The sequence below is a fragment of the Malaya genurostris genome, chromosome 2, assembly GCF_030247185.1.
Source record: "Malaya genurostris strain Urasoe2022 chromosome 2, Malgen_1.1, whole genome shotgun sequence".
NCBI classification, from domain to species: Eukaryota; Metazoa; Arthropoda; class Insecta; order Diptera; family Culicidae; genus Malaya; species Malaya genurostris.
This window is the reverse complement of record NC_080571.1, coordinates 79129871-79148431: the sequence shown is the minus strand read 5'-3', so window position 1 is coordinate 79148431 and position 18561 is coordinate 79129871. Positions and strand designations below refer to the sequence as shown.

General features: G+C 36.9%; 1 protein-coding gene across 2 annotated transcripts in view; it reads left to right on the top strand.

The window, feature by feature from the left end:
* The window catches only part of LOC131427298 (myophilin), a 78596-nt gene that overhangs the window by 58199 nt on the left and 1836 nt on the right, over window positions 1-18561 (top strand). The gene's annotated exons all lie outside the window — the stretch shown is intronic.

Genomic DNA, 18561 nt, shown 5'->3' with positions numbered 1-18561 from the left:
CGGACCACATGTTCTTGCTGTTGACTTTCCGTAAATCCTGACAGTCACTTCTCCCTAGAGGGAGTTTCCATGGGGAATGTCCTGTATCTAAAACTACACTCGAGGGCCCGAGGGTCATTTTGGGTGAGAATTACTTCATTCCAAGAACCATTTCGGGTCACATAAATGTATGACTTTTGTCAAATTAGCCCAGGCTTTTGGAATCCATTTAACAATGAGTTTTACGATATCAAAATAGTTGTTATGCTGTAGACGTAATGATTGTGCCTTATTATTCGCTTTTTGTTTGAAGTGTTTGTAACTAACATGGGATCTATTTCATGAAAGATCAACGACTCGAGGGAGTTGCGCATAGTTTTGTCTGGGTGGGCTATCTCCGTTCTCAACGACAATTTTTCAGCCTATGTGTAATGGGCTGAAACGGAATCTTTAACATAATTTTCTGTGTTTGTGAGTTCCCAACTCCTACTCCGGAATTCAAACATTCACCATTCCATTTGAGAGAAGAGGAATATCCAAAATGTGAAACAACGTTAATTCCGGACTAAGGTAGGAGCTCGATTTAATTCCGATGATTCATTTCGTACACTGACCAAATCGTGTTCCGAGATCATCGTTCGTTCGGCTAGCCCCGCCCTAATGCAAAGTTTGTTTTAATTGGATTCAAACATTACAGAGATATTTTTGATCTGTTGCGGATGAAGAACAATCGAAGCGTATTTGGGTTATAATTTCTCAGTTTTTCAACCACATTTTTGGATCTTACCCAAAACCACATTTTTGAAACCTTACCCAAAGATAAACTCTAGATAGAGTAGTCTGCGATTTCTTAGGTATCATTTGAATAGGACCCCTCGATGAGCTCGGTTCACTGTCAATTTAAGTCTTTTGAAGCAAAACAACAAGCGTCTGATCACTAGATGCGTCGTAACTATGACAATGATTGTTTTTGTTTGGAAAAATATCAAGTTACAGTATGAACGATATTGAGCAATTTCGCCTTATATCAGTGATTCTTAGAATAAGAAAGTAAAAACTACTTAGAACCATTGTCTAGAATTTATTTAGTTTGTTATTGCCTCATCCCATGAAGCAATAAAGTCAGTTGTGGCAAGAAATCATCATTATGTGCTGAATGTAAACAAATGTTTGCTTCCTTTCTATCTTTTATTGTTTCCATGGCATTTTGTCGGAACTAGTCGACGTTTGTTAATATAGGGTCAATAAAATTACATCATTACTGAACCAACTGGTTCACGATTACTAACCCAACATTTTTCAATGAAACGTATGGGACATTGTAATCTTGAGTTTATCTGTGCCTTACCGGTGCTTGGAAGTATGCACGAAAGTTGGAAACATTTTTATTTTTCTATCCACAGAAAGATCCGGTCTTTTCTGTAATATTTGCCTCGCCTTCGCGTCCTTCTGGTGGTTGTTGAGATCCGTTTTTGTTCCGCTCACAGCCTTCCCGGGGCTTTGCAATTTTTCTTACTGACAGATCCTGGATTTTCATTGAGACCGCACACAATTGCTTGCAATCTGAAAGCTAAAGCTGAAAATATCACCAAAAATCGATTTTACATAACGAACAGACATACATTTAGTTCGGTTTTACATCTCCTCCAAGTCAGCCGATAAAACAAAACCGCTTACGTTGGAAACAGAAGAAACCAAGTACAGTATTGTGTAGTGAACAATAGACTTCGAAAATGAGTGAACCAAACGAACAAAAGCTACCGCCGACACGAAAGAATACAATTGTTGTTGACTTTAGGCAGTGCAAAATTCGACCTTCGATACGAGAACTTGAAGGTTTGCTTAAGAAGCAAATGCAGCTGGACATTAAACGTGTGCATTTACTTCAATGCAATAAGACGAATAATGTTGTTTACATCCAGTTTTATAAAGAGTTGGATGCAATTCAATTCACAAAAGACAATAACAATGTGCACTATGTGGAGCATGAAAACATCAAGTACAACATTCCAGTATATATGGAAGATAGTGCTATAGAAGTGCGTGTGCATGATCTTCCCTCAAGCGTCACCGATTCATATATTCGCAAAACTATGTCCCAATACGGAGAGATTCTCTCTATCGAAAAAGAAAAGTGGAAGAATTTTTTCCCCGGTATTCTAAATGGCGTACGTTTATTACGCATACACTTGAAGAGGCCTATACCTTCTTATGTGATTTTCGGTCAAGATACAAGAATTCCGTGCAAATCACTTGTTACCTATGACAATCAGATGGCCACATGTCAGTATTGTCAAAAAGCTGTTCACTACGGTAAGCCATGTGATAAACTGGACAAGGTGACAACTACACCAAAGGACAACAGTGCTTCCGTCACACCAACCCAAAGCAATCCCAGTACACCTGTGACAGTCACCAACAACAGTGAAGCATCCACTTCAACGAAACCATCCAACGTATCCCCTATAGAACAAAGTGCATTAACTGCAGTGATCAACTTACCATCCAACCAACCAGCAACAGCAAACAATGTACAACAAGGCTCATCTCCAGCAACTAGCAATGAAACCAACAACAATACCATCGATGTGGCAATGGATGACGAGACGAACCACGAACGAAGTGCCCCTCAATCCTCGCAGGAGGGAAATGGAAGCTCCTTTCCCCCTAGAAAAAGGGTGACAACGACATCCAACTCAAAAAAAAATTATCTAAAAAATCGGCTCAATCGGCCACGTAAAGCTTGTACGCAAATAAGCCTGAATAAAAATATCTTTTAAATAAATAAGACATACATTCAACGGTTTGTGAAATATTTCACGCATTGCTGAAATATTTCTAAGCATGTACGTATTTAGAGGTGTCCAGATTTTGTCACCAACAAACCTTATAAGGCAAATCGGGTAAGTTCAAGCATTGACCAACGTTGAGCATGCAAAATGTAAATCTACGGTGCTCTGTTCAATTGTTTTGTCTTCGGAGATGTAAATTCTCACGTCCCAGGGTAGCATTAATTAACAGTTAAGCTAAGTTAATAATTACACTAAGGCATAACGAATGAAACAATATAAGTCCTAATAATTTTCCTAATTCCGGCAGATTCTTTTAAGTTCGACACAGCCGGACAATGTCCGTATTTTATATTGTTCGCCAAGTACAAAGTAACACACCTTTTATTTTAATCTTGAAAACTGAAAATGGTGATACTACCATTTTAAGATAGCCTCTCGATTTCCGAGTAATCGTCCAATCTGGTGCGTGATTGTTTCGAAACAACCGTTTTTTGGTTGGCTTTCAACAATCTCACTAATCTCACGTCAACTGATAGAGGCCACATCGCATCGGTGCAAGGCAAAAGCAAACCGAACCGAACCAATAGACGCATAGCCAAGCGTACCGACTGAGCTGATTAGTTGCCCGGAATGACTTCATCTGGTTGCTGAGATTGTGTCAAATGTTTGCACGTAGAAAGCGAACAAGGCATGCGGGTTATTACGATTTGCTCATTTCCATATAAGCTCATGCCGATTTATACCGGAAGTGCTGGGCGCTAGCACCGATCAATAACAGGTGGAGAGCAAGAAACCTACAGTCGGCTCGTTGACATTATGATGTTTTTGAAGTGATTAGATTACGCTGGACTAGGACAGTATTTTGATTTAAGCAAACAAACTTGGGTATTCGAGGACAAACATTTGGATTTTGTTCGTTTTAACTAGGGTAAGGGCTCCCTATTTCATCTCATTTGTAAGGACGTTACTTAAAAAACCTGATTTAGCCACCAAAATCACTACGATTTTTTCATATTTCTGCTTAATTCGCCTGGCTTCACATTGGGAATTGATTGACATTCTTTGAAAATTAAAAAAATATTTAAAAAATCAGCTAAAAACACTTCTGATATGTTCACTACTGTGCTCCTAATTTCAACTCAAAGGTTTTATATTCATCCTATCGTTGGTCCTTTATTCATCCCATAAATTAGCAATGGCGACAGCAATCAAAACCAAAATATTGCACTATTACACTCTCAGGTTCAAAATGTCAGAATTTTCCTTAAAAAGAGCCTAATGCCAACTAAGACAAAACACACGATATTTTAAAAAACAGTTTGGAATCATTTCGACGTTCAAAATTTTTTAGATCGTTTTTATTACCTTTCGTTTCAAATTTAAAATTTTACTCTGCAGTTAATTTTGAGAACTTAAAAAAAATCAAAAAAAGAATTGTTACTATTTAGGCATTTGCCCTTCTAAAAACAAAATGTAGAACCAAAGATGCCATTCATACAGATTTATCTGTATAGTATAGATTTTTGCGTTCGCGTTCGTTAAATCAGATTGCAGATTTTCTAAATTTAATACAGATTTGTAAAGGTTCATAAAAAATATGAAGTGAAACGTTAGACTTTTCTCTCTGAGTATCTATTAGTATTTGATTACAGTAATTCTTTAAAAGTTTATTAATCAACGGACAAATCACATGTTAAAATGGAAATCTTTTGTGCAAATGTTTAATGATGAACACTGATAAACATTTATATTAAAATTTAAAACCAATTTGAATTTGATTTGAATTTGAATTTGATTCATTTTATTAGTGAAAACAGATAGAGCAGATACATACTTTTTATGAAAATATCTGGCATCTCTGTGCACAGCCGATGAAACACACACACACATTTAACAGTGTTATGGTGACGTAGAGCGGAAAGAACCCAGTGCTACTAGATTTGCCACAATGGTTTTTTGATTAGTATTCAACACGCTCTATTTGGTAATATTAGAATCCGAAACAGTTTTATTTATATATAAATATCAATGATATAACTAAACTAATGTCACGGATACCAAAAAATACTTGTTGATGATAATTTAAAGAAGAAAAAATAATTTTTGTTATTTAACATTATGAGAAAACTTGGCAACCTTGCGATACGAAATGAGATGAAAACAAAGCGCAATCAAGTGAATTAAGTGCAAATTTTCATCTCATATTTTTCATTGCTTTCATTGCTTATCAGGTAATTTCAGAAGTCTTTAATCGTTGAATATACAAGTGGAAAGTGAACATTACTAACTATAAAGTCATCTAACATTGAATAGTGGTGTAATTATGTGAAATAGTGATCATGTTTTGAGACGAAGCGATTAGTAAATATACAGAAACATAATGGTTTGTAAAACTTCAGACGAAAGTGGTTCCTAAATCAAAAAGTGAGTTCATTTTAAATGAAAAAAGCGATCGTTGAAGGTTTTTTAACTATTTTTTTCAATCGGAAAGTGTGGCAAAACCTAGAATAAATGTTTTAAAACGTTTCACAGTTTTGTTCAGGTACGTTTAAAGATATGATTAATGTTCAAAGTTATGAGGTGAAGGAATGAGATGGAAATAGGAGCTGAGATGAAATAGGGAGCCCTTACCCTAGATTCTGTTAAAAAACAAGATTCGAGGTTTTGACCACTGTTTCCGGTGCTTCCGGGAATAAAGAAAGCGAGAACCGACATTGACGAGCAAATCCATTTCGCCACATAAAACAACAAAACCTACAGTTTGTAACATTTTCTAACACAGATTCAAAGTTGTTAAGTTCCTTACATAGCCCTAAAATTTCGGAGCCGGAAGTCGAATCCGAATACAATTTCGTAGCAACCTATGAAATTAAAGGCTGATTCTTAAGAGGTATAAGATTTGATTTAAAAAAAACATACACTAAACTTTATAAAATTGATGAGATCTTTATTGGAATCGACAGAATGCTAAGTATAATTCAATGTTTGAAGATGATTTCATGCAAATGTTGGCCGCGGCTCCACTTTAGATGCCATATGCAATGTCCAATTTTGGCACATTTTCTCTAGCATGTCGGCTGATATTTCACGAATAATGGCACCGACCCATAATCCACACCAAACAGTAACTTTTTTGGGATGCATTGGTAGCTTTTGCAATGCTTCTTGCTACTATTCACTCCATATTCGGCAATTTTGCTTATTGGCGTATGCATTCAACTAGTAATGAGCTTCATCGCTGAGCACAATTTTTCGATAAAAAGGTGGATCTTTTTCCAACTTGGCCAGCTCATGATTAAATTATAGACCAAACTGAACAAGTTTGGAAATGACACAAGACACGATTTACGCGTGATCTGTCAAAAACGGTGTTGCCAAAAAGATACCAGCAAAAAAATCACCCTTTATAAGACTTTTCATTTGAGCCTGAGCTTGCGGAAATTGGTTTAACTATTCCTGAGAAATTGAGATAAGTTCCGTTTTGTTTATGAAAAAAATTAATCGCCATTTCTGATACTTTCAGTAATCATTATTATGTTTTCCGAGATTCGGTCTGTACCCGAGTAGAGTGTGAGATCAAAAAGAAAACTCAAATATATGTTGTTTTGTTCGTATATATCGATTACTTATTTTGCTATTGTTTTGGTCGCTTTAACGGTTAAAAGATCAAAATTGAAAACAGAAAAAATGCTGTGTGACTTCAAACTGCAGACTAGTTTTGCTCTCAGTGAAAGCACATTGAAAACTTAATATAATGTAGATTTTCTCGAAATGACACGTCACCAGCATAAGATAAAAATAGAACAGAAAAAACAGGTCCGGGAGAGTATACATTTAGGCGATACTACTCGCAAGCAAGTAAAAAGATTTTATTCAATCTCCATATAAGTCGCAAGCAAGAAAAAAGATTTTATGCAATCTCCACACTACCGCGGAGCGAATCCCGGTTTCGAACTTAGGTGATTTGGAATGCGAACTTTTTGCGATTGCTATGGACTGTAAGTGCGATTGCTATAAGGAGATGGAAAATGTTCGGTTATATGACAAGCATTGTTGTTCCACAAAGTTGTATGCAGGTAGTTTCTGTCAATGCACACTCCTTGCGTCGCTTCCATCCCGCATCCACGGTGAATTGCAGTGTGGCTATTTGAGCACAGTATAAAAATGTTCTCTTCGTCCTTCTCATATCCAAAACTGTAGCATTCGAACATTATAACATTAAATTGAGTTATCTACTTGATCTCACACAACTCGCACATGTAATCACTTTGAAATACGAATTTAGAGGCTCTGAAGACCGAACGTTTTACAGTGAAGTCTTCTACAACACAGCGAACGTGAATTAGGAATCTGGCAATAAGGTATCCCAGACAATTTGTTTGTTTTTTTACTAATTGGGACAATGAACGATTATCTCGCTTCTGATCACAGATAGAACCAGAATCTCTTCAGTAAATTTTTAGTTCTTGTGTAGATTTATAATTTACGGTTATTTGATGCAGAATTAGTCCTGTGACTCCAAATTATGAAGATTTAGTCAAACGGTTTCTTTGAAGAAGTGTATTAAAGTTCCAAGATCTATTAGATGATTGATAAAATACTTCTCATAGTATCTAGCGTTAGTGAGTATATGAAGTTCTAAGCATTTATAACTAGGAATGAGAATTATTTTGAAGAGTGTCTTCGACACAGTTTGTGGACTACTTAGGAATATACAAATTAAACATATATTTTCTTGGTGGCTCACATAAGCCGCTAAAGTATTATTAGGAATTACCTCTAGGTTCTGAAATCTGAGACATTCAATGTTCGATGTTCGAACTTCGTAAACAATGAATTTTTCCATACTGTTGGATATAAAGTTATGGGTATTTTCAGAACGGGTTTGGCGAGTAGATTATTTTCGCCATCCAGATCTCCGATTTCTGGATGCACTGAAAATAATGGTCTAAAAACTTTTGAATGAATTTCGCGACGTCGTATGATTACAAATATCGAAACATTTTTTTTAAACTGAACGCAAAAATTGTTACAGGACCGGATACTTAACGTATCTAGAAGGAAATCGATGACGTTAAATATATTTCTCATATAAAATTCTGAAATAAGCTCCTTCTACGGCAGACGACCAGCGAGATGGGAATGCCAAAGCCACTACTCCGATTGACATGCTTCAGACAAACGTGGTACCAATGATCGCCAATTTATCTAATGCCTCCCAGACGTGTGGTTTGACACCAATATTCTCGTGGTTAAAAAGAAAGTGCATTATTTGCGTAAAAGTTGAAAAATGTCGAAAAAATCGTTTCTTCGCGGTTATGGTTGCGGTCAACTGCAGGATCTCGGCATGATATTGAAGCATTTTTGTAAAAGACAACATAGGATTGAAGGAATAATTCTTCCATTGAAACTTAACTTTGCACTTTTGTGTTGCCATTTGAAATTTGCTCAATTTCAATGGATTCACTAAGTTGTTGATTTTAATATTTTCATTTTTTGAGTTTCACAGAACTTTTGCCTTTAAACAGCAAAAAGATAACATAATGTGATATTAATTGAAAATTTGATGAGTCGATATCATATTAGGATTTCAATCTGATGTTGCTATCATAATCAGATTTGAATTTGTTCTCATTTTGATGTTAGACTTCACTCGGGTAGAATTACTGATTTTTCGGAAAAGCGTATCTATTTGCCGAGATTTGATAAAATCTTGTGCTGAACTCATCAGTGACTAACAATCATCCCGAAATAAGCAAATGTGTTTGCCGAATTTTCGAAATATGTGTTAGTTTTTGCCAAAATTCGGCAAAACAACTGTCATTTACGTTTTTCAGTTTCGCCTAGCACTGCGCAATTATTTGCTGACGAAATATTTCCGAGAATGAACAAATAAGGATAGTGGAAAGACTGAAACTTGTAGTTAAACGTGCTTCAAAATTCAGACTATCATGGTACATCTCTCTCTTCTCCAATAATATTACGTGATTTGTGGATGACCTTTGATGAGAACGATTTTCGATATTCGGAGGTGTGAAGGCAAGTGGCAAGGCTTATTATCAATACTCGCATAAAATAGACTTAAAACATCCAAGCTTAACCTTTTTTTGATTGCAAAATTTACCAAACTGACCCAGAAACCCGTTGACTATCTTTGATTGATGGGACTCCGGATTTCATTTGGAACCTACCGCTGCTACCGGAGAGAATAGTTTTGAAACGCATAACCCCAATCGCACGGTATCAGTTAGGGACTTATCAACTGTTTTAATCTGCAACGGTTTCGCATGGGCAAGCGAAATCGAGGATCCATTTTCACCCAATCGGAACGAAAGTGGTGAATACCCCAGTCGATCAAACTATCGAAAAAGTAAGTAAACAATAACTACTATAGGTACGGTTATTTCGAATTAGGTACGTATGTACATTTATTGATGGTTAATTCGACTTATTTTTTGTTTCGTGCTTCGCTGATGATAATGGAACTTGGTCCAGTTGGAAGAGTAAGACTGATTAAAAGTGGACGGAATTGAAAAGAGAGATTTATTGCCTTTGGGCAAAACAAAAAAAAACCACTATTCGTGTGCAGCAATGTGTGATCTCACCCGAAATGACGTATCAAACAGTCATAAATCTTTATGGTAACTATCACTGCAGCCAATTGGCAATTCGAAGAAATGTGCCAGACTTTTTGTTTCGAAGCAACAGTTTCTCTTGACTGACTTGACCGAATTTGCTGGATAAGGGAAAACTTGCGGTTTCACGATAGGTTGAAAAAGCAAGTCATTTCGATTGTTTAGCACATGTTTCTTTGGGATCATTTTCTTAATAGTTTAAGCTATTCGTTACGATACTCACAATTACTTCCGATGGCGTTTCGTTCGAGAATTCCAAATCTTCTAGCTAACAAAACAAACTAATGCCATCGTATTTACGTTTACCCGGAACCATCCATCGTCACACTTGTCTTCTAGTATAATTTTTTTCCGTTACCGACTCATCGAGAACAAATATGTACATATATGACAACATGTGTTGCTTGTTTTCCTGCAGCCATCATCAGTGAGAAAGACCTCGCATGAATCTGTTTCATTTGTTGAATCGGCAGTGGCATTCCTCCCTCACACATTTCGACGACTGCAGGAGGCTGCAGCACACTGCGCCTGTGTGTGCGTTCGTTCATATTTTTATATTTATCAATTCCAATTTAACAGAATCTTCCATATTTGGACTCAAACTTAACCCAACTTGTTTGCCTCAGCGATCGGTTCGTTTCCATTGAGTATTTCCTCCCTGGCTTGCGCCTCCACCCTCGGGTTTTGAGCATGCGGTTTTTTCGGCGCGTCGATCCGATCCCCGTAAGTCCCCACACCTGAAACCAGTTTATGTCAGACATCGTCTCTATGCCACGGCCGAGATTTGGATACTCAATCAGGGCCGGCTCCAGCTGTCAGTGCAAATTTTGGCCTGCAAACAGTCCGAAAATGGCCAGACCTTCCTGCCTCCTTCATACCTCGCAACCTACAGCTGACATGACACAGTCGAACATGGCTAGGCAAAGCCGTTTTGCTGCAATCCCGCCAAATAAGGCGCCTATCGAGGTTTAGCGTAAGAAAGGCCACCAGATCCGAGATCTATGATTCATTGGTTTCGGTTCAAGAAGACTGTAGAATTAAAATCGATGAGAAGTGTTTGTCATTGGCGATTGAAGAAATTATAGTGTTTCAGATTTAAGTTGTAAGACATAGATCGGAAAAAGCCGCTCCGATTACATCGTGAATCAAAATCGTGCTTTTCCACTAACAACTTGTTTTCGATGACCTTTAATACCCTAGCGTTGCGTAAGGATAATAATTTTTGTGATCATCACATTGATTTCATCATGCTTCCTGCTGATCGACTAAAAGTAATGTACGATTCAGACGATCCGGCTTCTTCCGTCACCGTCACCGGAACGTCAGCCTCCGTCAAATTAGTCAAATGAGTTTTCCCTTTGCGCATTCACACGATCCAGCCAGAGATGCCATTTATACATATTTTTGTATGCTCATACAGATTTAATACAGAGTACAGATTTCCTCGATTTAATACATATTTATACAGATCTCACAAAAAGTAAGAAAAATAAACTTTTCTGTCTGAGCTATCTTTTAGTATTTAATTACAGTGACGAGATAAAAGTCTATCAATGAACGGACAAATAACAAATTAATATGGAAATCTGTTGTTAAATCCATTTATATTATCATTTGAAACCAATTTGAACTGATATTCAAGGGAGTAATGGTATCATGAAACTTTACTGTCAAACTGAAAGTTGTTTAATCCGACTTGACGTTGGTGTTGAAATTCCAAGTCAAATTAGAAAATCAACAATTTTTCAACTATATGGAATTATAATTCAATTGTTGTAAATAAAAAAATAAAAAAAAAACACTATGAAATTTCGTCGTTAAATATTCTTGTAAGCGCGGCAATGACTGATTGAGTCTACCATCCTACAACCACATTCTATTAGAATAAGATCTTTTAGGATCATTTTGTTGTGAGAATTTCATTTTATTAGTGAATAAAGCAAATGAGCAAGCGATCTGTCAAAACTATGTAAAGCTTACGAAGCTGCCAACAGTTTGGATTAAATGTTTTGAGTTATTATCAATTTTACGGTTGAGTTGTCGTCACTCTGATACAGAGATGTCAGGTCTGCAGATTTGTCTGTAAATCTGCAGATCTCCTATATCACTATATATCACTACACGATTTGAAAATCGAGTTTTTCGTAGACTTTCGTTAGAATTTACAGACTTTTGAAATTGCCGTTTTTGTTTTGCTCGCCAAGTCAGTTTAGCGTGTCACAGTTTCTAGAGAAATTGAAGCCTGTAGACATTTTCGGATCTACTGACTTTTGCAACCCTGTCTGAAGATATTTGAAAATGTTGACCTGGCATCTCTCCTCTGATATCACTAGCACCAGACCCTGTCAGCTTGGAGCGAAATCAATCTTCAGTTCAGCAACGCCATCGCACGGCATCACATTCAACATATCCTGTCAATTGTATGGGTGCGCAGCCCTGCTATTTTGGCGCGCACGAATTTGACATTTCTCTCCCCTGCTTCTATGTATGAGATTCGATGCGGACTCGCTTGGTGGCGACATGCTCGTAAAAAATGATGTTGCCAATGATTTGTTCGGAAAATGTGAGAGCTGGATATCTTGTTAATATGATGTCTTTGCTAGCACTCTAGTAGTGACGAGATAAAAGTTTTGTAAGCAATGGGCGAATTGAAATTGATCTGGAATTCCTATAATTATGTAGGTATTTGAAGATGCACGTTAAGCGCTGAAATTCCAAGTGAACTAATGAAGTCTTTCAGGAACTCCGACTATTCTCCCACAACTGATGTATTATTCTAATATTCAACTCTTTCATTTCGTATATGTATTGATTTTTTTTGTCAATCTGGACTGTAAGGCTTTTTAGAAGTTCCTAAAAAACTGACAATTTATTCTTTGTTTTAATTGTCTGAGTGACCATCAGCATTTCTAAATAACTCCGACAAAATCGGAACTCTGACAAAAAGTTAGAAAACATGTCGATTCTAAGTTTCAATTACATGTGCGAATATCAGCTTTGATTTAACTATGATGTACCTGAAAAGGTTGTATCAATAATGAAATTCTTCTATCCCAAAATTGAAAATTTTATATATGCTTCATTTCGAGAAATTATCGCACTCTATTCTGAGAACTTGTCGAAGCTCCGTCGCTCAAAAATGAGAATTTCCCCAGTTTTTGATATCTGTTTTATCTCCGATATTCATTTCGCTTTCAAAACAGTTATTTTGATATCAATTTCAGCTCTGATTTTAACTCCGACAAGCCTTCCAGTTCTCAACCTATCTCTGGCTAGTTAATTTATGTCATGGGATTTGACATGGCGATCAAAATTTCTTCATAATTGCAACTCCGACAAAATCGGAACTTACAGATCGGAACTCCGAGAAAATTTAAAAAAATGTCCCAATTCAATTATTGAATATCAGATTTGGGTTTATCATCAAATCTCTGGAAATCTTGTACAACTTATGAAGTTCTTCAATCCGAAAATTTTTTTTATATTCTATATTGGTTTCAATTCGGGAAATTATCGCACTCTATTACGATAACCAGTCGGATCTTCGACACTCAAACAATGTGTTCTCCACAGCATGCTCTTTATGTCATCATTTCGATTTCGCATTTTTTTTATATCAAATACAACTCCGACAGGCCTCCCAACCCAGGTCAACCATTCTCAGGCTTTTTCGTTTAAGTGGTTCAGATCAAAATTTATCAATAACTACAACTGCGACAATATCGGAACCCCGTCAAAATTTGAACTCCAAAACAATTCAATCAGTAATTACAACTTCAGGCTGAAATACTAATTGTATCGAATGTTTGAGTGTCTTGTCTTTCAGGAATTCCGGCAAATCTCCTTCAAATGATGTGTTCTTTCAAAAATTTAATTTTGTCGTTGTAGAGTGAACTGCATTCAGAATCATAAAATGTTAAAATAACATTATCTCATCATCATTTCATTATAAAAATAAGCATTTATTAATGAATTCAGATAAATACAGATTCATTATTCAAAGTAATACAGATTGTCTATGAAAATATCTGGCGTCTCTGGATCCAGCAGAGATCTGAAACGTCAACGGCAAGCTCCGTTAACATTTCCCCGAAAGAATATTTCACGGCACGATGTAAAATACCCTGGTGATCACGTTTTTCTATGTGTTAGTGCGGTTGTCATTTTATTTTGGAATAACAGAGAGACGTGAAGAAGAAAAAACATAAACAAATGACGTTCCGGGAGTTGCTTTTATGAAAATATTTAGAGTTGGTTCTGTTTGCGAAAATATTGACAGTGAAATGCTGTGTTTTGTTCCGGGATGTTTCAATCGTTTTCATCACCTGCATTTGGAATGCCACCCACAGCACAATCACTCCATTATCCATAATAACTGTAATAGATACCACAGTGCGATCCGCCAAATCCTTCCTCCAACGAAATGAACAGAATCGGATGTGCATAAAATTTTCTATATTTCGACGTTACCTTGCAAGCCCTTGAAGAAAATATATCCAGATTTTCAATTAGTGCCAAAGATTCGCCAGACTGCGCGACAACTGGAGTAACTTAGAAGTGAAATCCCGATCTGAACTGGTCGTTTGTTTATGTTTACATGCTTGAATCCCGGCGCGCCATACTTAATTTCGTGAGAAAATTACCAACACAACCAAAACTGTCTTATTACGCCACCAGTGTATTTTACGTCGTGATTTGACGGACTGTGATTATCGCAAACATGCACGATTCATATGATTACGGTATTGAGCTGACGTTTGTTATGTATGTATTCGGTGTCAAGATCCCACTCTTAAACGAAATTTACCACATATAAGTAATTAAACTTATCAGTAGATTTGCAAAGTACGTTACGTTGTTGAGTGGAACTGATTGTTTTGTTTTACCTCTTTCTAGTTAATTTTTTTTTATCGTTTATTTATACCCGGCTTTAACCAAGTTGCGGTCGTTCGCCGGGTTTGTATCGATTCTAGTTAATTTTGAAAGTTATTTATTCAATTAAAAGGTAGGAAAACAGATCGATTGGCTTCAAAAGCTCCCAGATTTTGTATTAGTGGAATAAAATTGTGCGAAACTAAGTTCTTCAAATTCTGCGTGTAAGAAAATTACATGACGGACACGCCTGAAGCCGGACCGTCTGAATCGTACTTAAATTGGTACGCCCTTCGCGCGTCGTTTGCACACGTTTAAAACAAAATACCCATTAATCAGTACCAAAAATACTCATTTTCGAATTCAACGCGAGCTGTCAAAAGTAGAGTACTTTTTGACAGGTGTAACTGAGTGAAATACTACCCACGAAATAATTCTGTGCACAAACATCTGGGAGATTCGGAATTCTTCGGTTACAAGCTGGCCAAAGTGCTAAAGATGTCAAAAAACAATAGTTTGTCGAGTGCTCGCATGTGAGAAATTCTGGCAGCCGACAGAAGCCTGGCAAGATCCGATAGCTGTCAAAATTTTGCAGGCGCTTCTTTTTGCCTTTCTCTATAGAAAGGTATTAGAATTGCTGGAAAAACCGACTTTCGAACGGAGCCTCGGAGACCCCCGTAAGGGGTGCTGCCCGGCGGTTAAGGTTTGAAAATTTTCGATCTTGAAAAGCACCGAAATCGAAAATTTTTTTTGATGCCGAAAACTGCATGAAACGTCGAGATTTAGTGTCATCTCAAAAAATTTTTTTTGAAAATATCAACTTTCTTGGACTTTGTAAGTCCCAAAAATTCGACCTTTTGGCATCAAAAATTTTTTTTCGGCTTCTGAAATTTCATGTGCTTTTTCAAGATATATGAAAATTCCACTAAGTGGACTAAGAAGGGTTTTTGCCTTTCTCACATAGAAAGGTTATGCAATCACTGTGAAAACCGACTTTTGAACCGAGGCCCGGAGGGCCGAGTGTCATATACCATTCGACTCAGTTCGTCGAGTACTCAAAATGTCTGTGTGTGTGTGTGTGTGTGTGTGTGTGTGTGTGTGTGTGTGTGTGTGTGTGAGTGTGTATGTGCGTATGTGTGTATGTAACGTTTTTTTGCACTAACTGTGTGTGTGTGTGTGAGTGTGTATGTGCGTATGTGTGTATGTAATGTTTTTTTGCACTAACTTTTCTCAGAGATGGCTGAACCGATTTTAACAAACTTAGATTCAAATGAAAGGTCTTGAGGTCCCATAGAAAAATCCTGAATATTATTTGGATCTGACTTCCGGTTCGGGAGTTATGGGGTAAAATGTGCAAAAAAAAGAAAATATGTGTTCTAACTTTTCTCATAGATGGCGCGACCGATTTTCACAAACTTAGGTTCAAATGAAAGGTCCTGTGGTCCTGTGCGTAATTCCTGAATTTCATGCGGATCCGACTTCCGGTTCCGGAAATATAGGGTAAAGTGGGTTAAAAATTGTATACCATCACTGAAAATGGGGAAAAACCTTAAAAAAATTTCTAAATCGACCTCAAATCTTTTCCAATTTGATAGTTTTTATCAGTAGACGGTCAAACAAACCGATTTCGGTTATTCTTTTAAGAATCGAAGAAAAAATTTTTTTTCATCGTTATATATGATAGTATGTTCATATGAGAAAGGCATCATTACACCACTTGGTGGATTAAAACAGGTTTTTTAGATTAGCATCACTCTTCTCATACAAATAGGCAACGAAAATGTAAGCACTAGCTTGGAAAAATGATGCTGACTGTGTGACATAAACACTGAAGCATGCTTTGGGAACTACTCTAATCAATCTGAATCAATTGGTGTCAAAATTAGTGTTCGAAATTATTTCATAAAAGTAAGATATTTTTTCATGAGACTGTTATGAAAGAAGAGGAAGGCATTATCACACCACTAGGTGGATTAGGAAGGGTTTTTTTCTATTCGACTTCATTTGATATTCGTCAATCCAGCATGTGCATACAAAAATGAAACGAGTATTAAGACCAGGTAAATGAAATTAAAATACTGGTATATTGAAAGAAGAAGCTTTCCATATCATGCTTGGTAGTGCAAAAACTTTCTTTGACCTTCATTTGAATTTTTTAAGACAAAAAATAAAACCAAAGGCGCAAAAAAAGAAGAACCGATTCCAAACAGTTCTGGCAATCACGTGTGGCCAAAATCCGGCAAAAACAGAACCTTTAATAACCGCTAGGCTAAAATCTCTGCCAGATACGGTTGTTGCATTGTTGCCAGACTCTTGCCGGAATTCTGCCAGCATTCCTGCAAAATTTTCTGACAGGTGTCTGGGGGGAAATCTGCCAGGCACATGCAAGCGGGTGAGTGCTCAAAACATACACACTTAAAAGCAATTCTCGAGCTCGGTATAGTAAAATGCCGAGACAGATCGGGAATACACAGTTTTGCTGATTCCTCAGTAATCATTTTTAGAACAGACTCAGCAGCTGGAAGTTTTATATGGGAGATCTATAATGGAACTGAAACTGGAACAAACGTATCTTCAGCAAGCCGTATTAGTTTTATTTGTTCGAAGAGTTCTACTGTCAAATTTAAAGCTACTACCTCCGGAAGCAGGTGTTTAAGCCGAATGAAAATGGGAAGTTTGTAAAAAAACGGTTCTACCATCTCCGAGAAAAGTGAGTGACAATAGTTGTCACAAACACACACACACACACGCACGCACGCACGCTCGCACACACATACACACAGACATTTGCTCAGTTCGTCGAGCTGAGTCGAATGGTATATGACATTCGGCCCTCCGAGCCTCGGTTCAAAAGTCGATTTTTGCAGTGATTGTATAGCCTTTCTATATGAGAAAGTCTAAAAGTTTACGTTTTTAAGCAACTTGCTCCTAAGACAGTGGAATTGACCTGTAAGGTTATAATCAGGCTTTTTTTTAGATGAATACGGAATCATTTACATAGATTACCAAGAAAAAAGAAAAACAATAACATGATAGTAACTTACGTCGTTGTTGGGCCAACTTAACGAAGAAATCCTGGAAAACGTCCCAATTTGAAACAGAAAAAGATTCTCTATCGTTAAGAAAACGCACGCTACGCAGTTGCGATAGCCAAATTTATGGAACAAAAATTCAATTGTTACATCATCCATCGTTTTTACCAGATTAGGGCCTAAGTGATTTTTTCTTATTTCCAAACTTGAATGGCAATGGCCGCCCAAACAAATATCTATTTTGAGGAGCTCCCAAAATCTTACCCGTTGGGCGGCTCTCGTTTCGTCTGTTTAGTTGTAATCTTTTAGTTTAAAAGATGAGAGTTCTATGCCTATTGGAGAAGGAGGATAAAATTATCTCTTCTGCGGCTGGGTTTGCCCCAAACAAATAAATGAATTATTATGCATTTGTTTATTTATAGTAAATTTTCCGAAAGTAACCTAACGAATTGATTGTTGAAAAATTAGAGGTAGGTGCATGGATCTGCGTTTAAATAATAGCAGCTTGTTTTCGTGCGTCTTTGAAAATTTTCTTTGTGATTCATCGGATCAACATCATATTTCGTGAAATAAATTGTATATGAACGGGAAAATACCACTATAAACATATATCTTTTACAATCGGTTTGCCTGCTACATCAAAAGATCATAAAATGATAGCAGGAAGATACTTGAGCTCAAACAACATTAAGTTCATACACGTTTCTTAGTGAATCTTACGGTATCACTTTCAATGGACTGACTGATTGCCGCATTCGTCTCACGTACGAATTACATCAACCGATTTCATGAACCGTTTTCTGGAGTTGGTGCAGAGCGCATTTAGTCACACTTTGTTTAGAATATTGATCACGCTTGTTGGACTTAACGTTGCAACGGGGGGAAGCTGTTTCATAGGATCATGTTGAACGAATGTTTGTAAAATTTCATTTCATCTCTTCTGAACTTTGAACAACTAATCATTATTAAACATGGCCGTTATATTTCAAATTAACTTTGAAGCAGCGCATCGTTAAAAGTCATTTACGTCAAGGTGCTCTCTATTTGACACTGTCTCAATTTTCATACAAATCAATCCAAGTAGCCAATTTTTGTCTGAATTCAAGGAAACATGCGATTCCATAGCAATTCTCAAACCCCATGTCTAATTCGAAAAAGAATTCGAATGAGCTTCGTCATTATGTCATTAATTTACGTTTTCTGAATGGCATTCTAATTTCCAATTGAACATCATCGCGAAAACAGTAATAT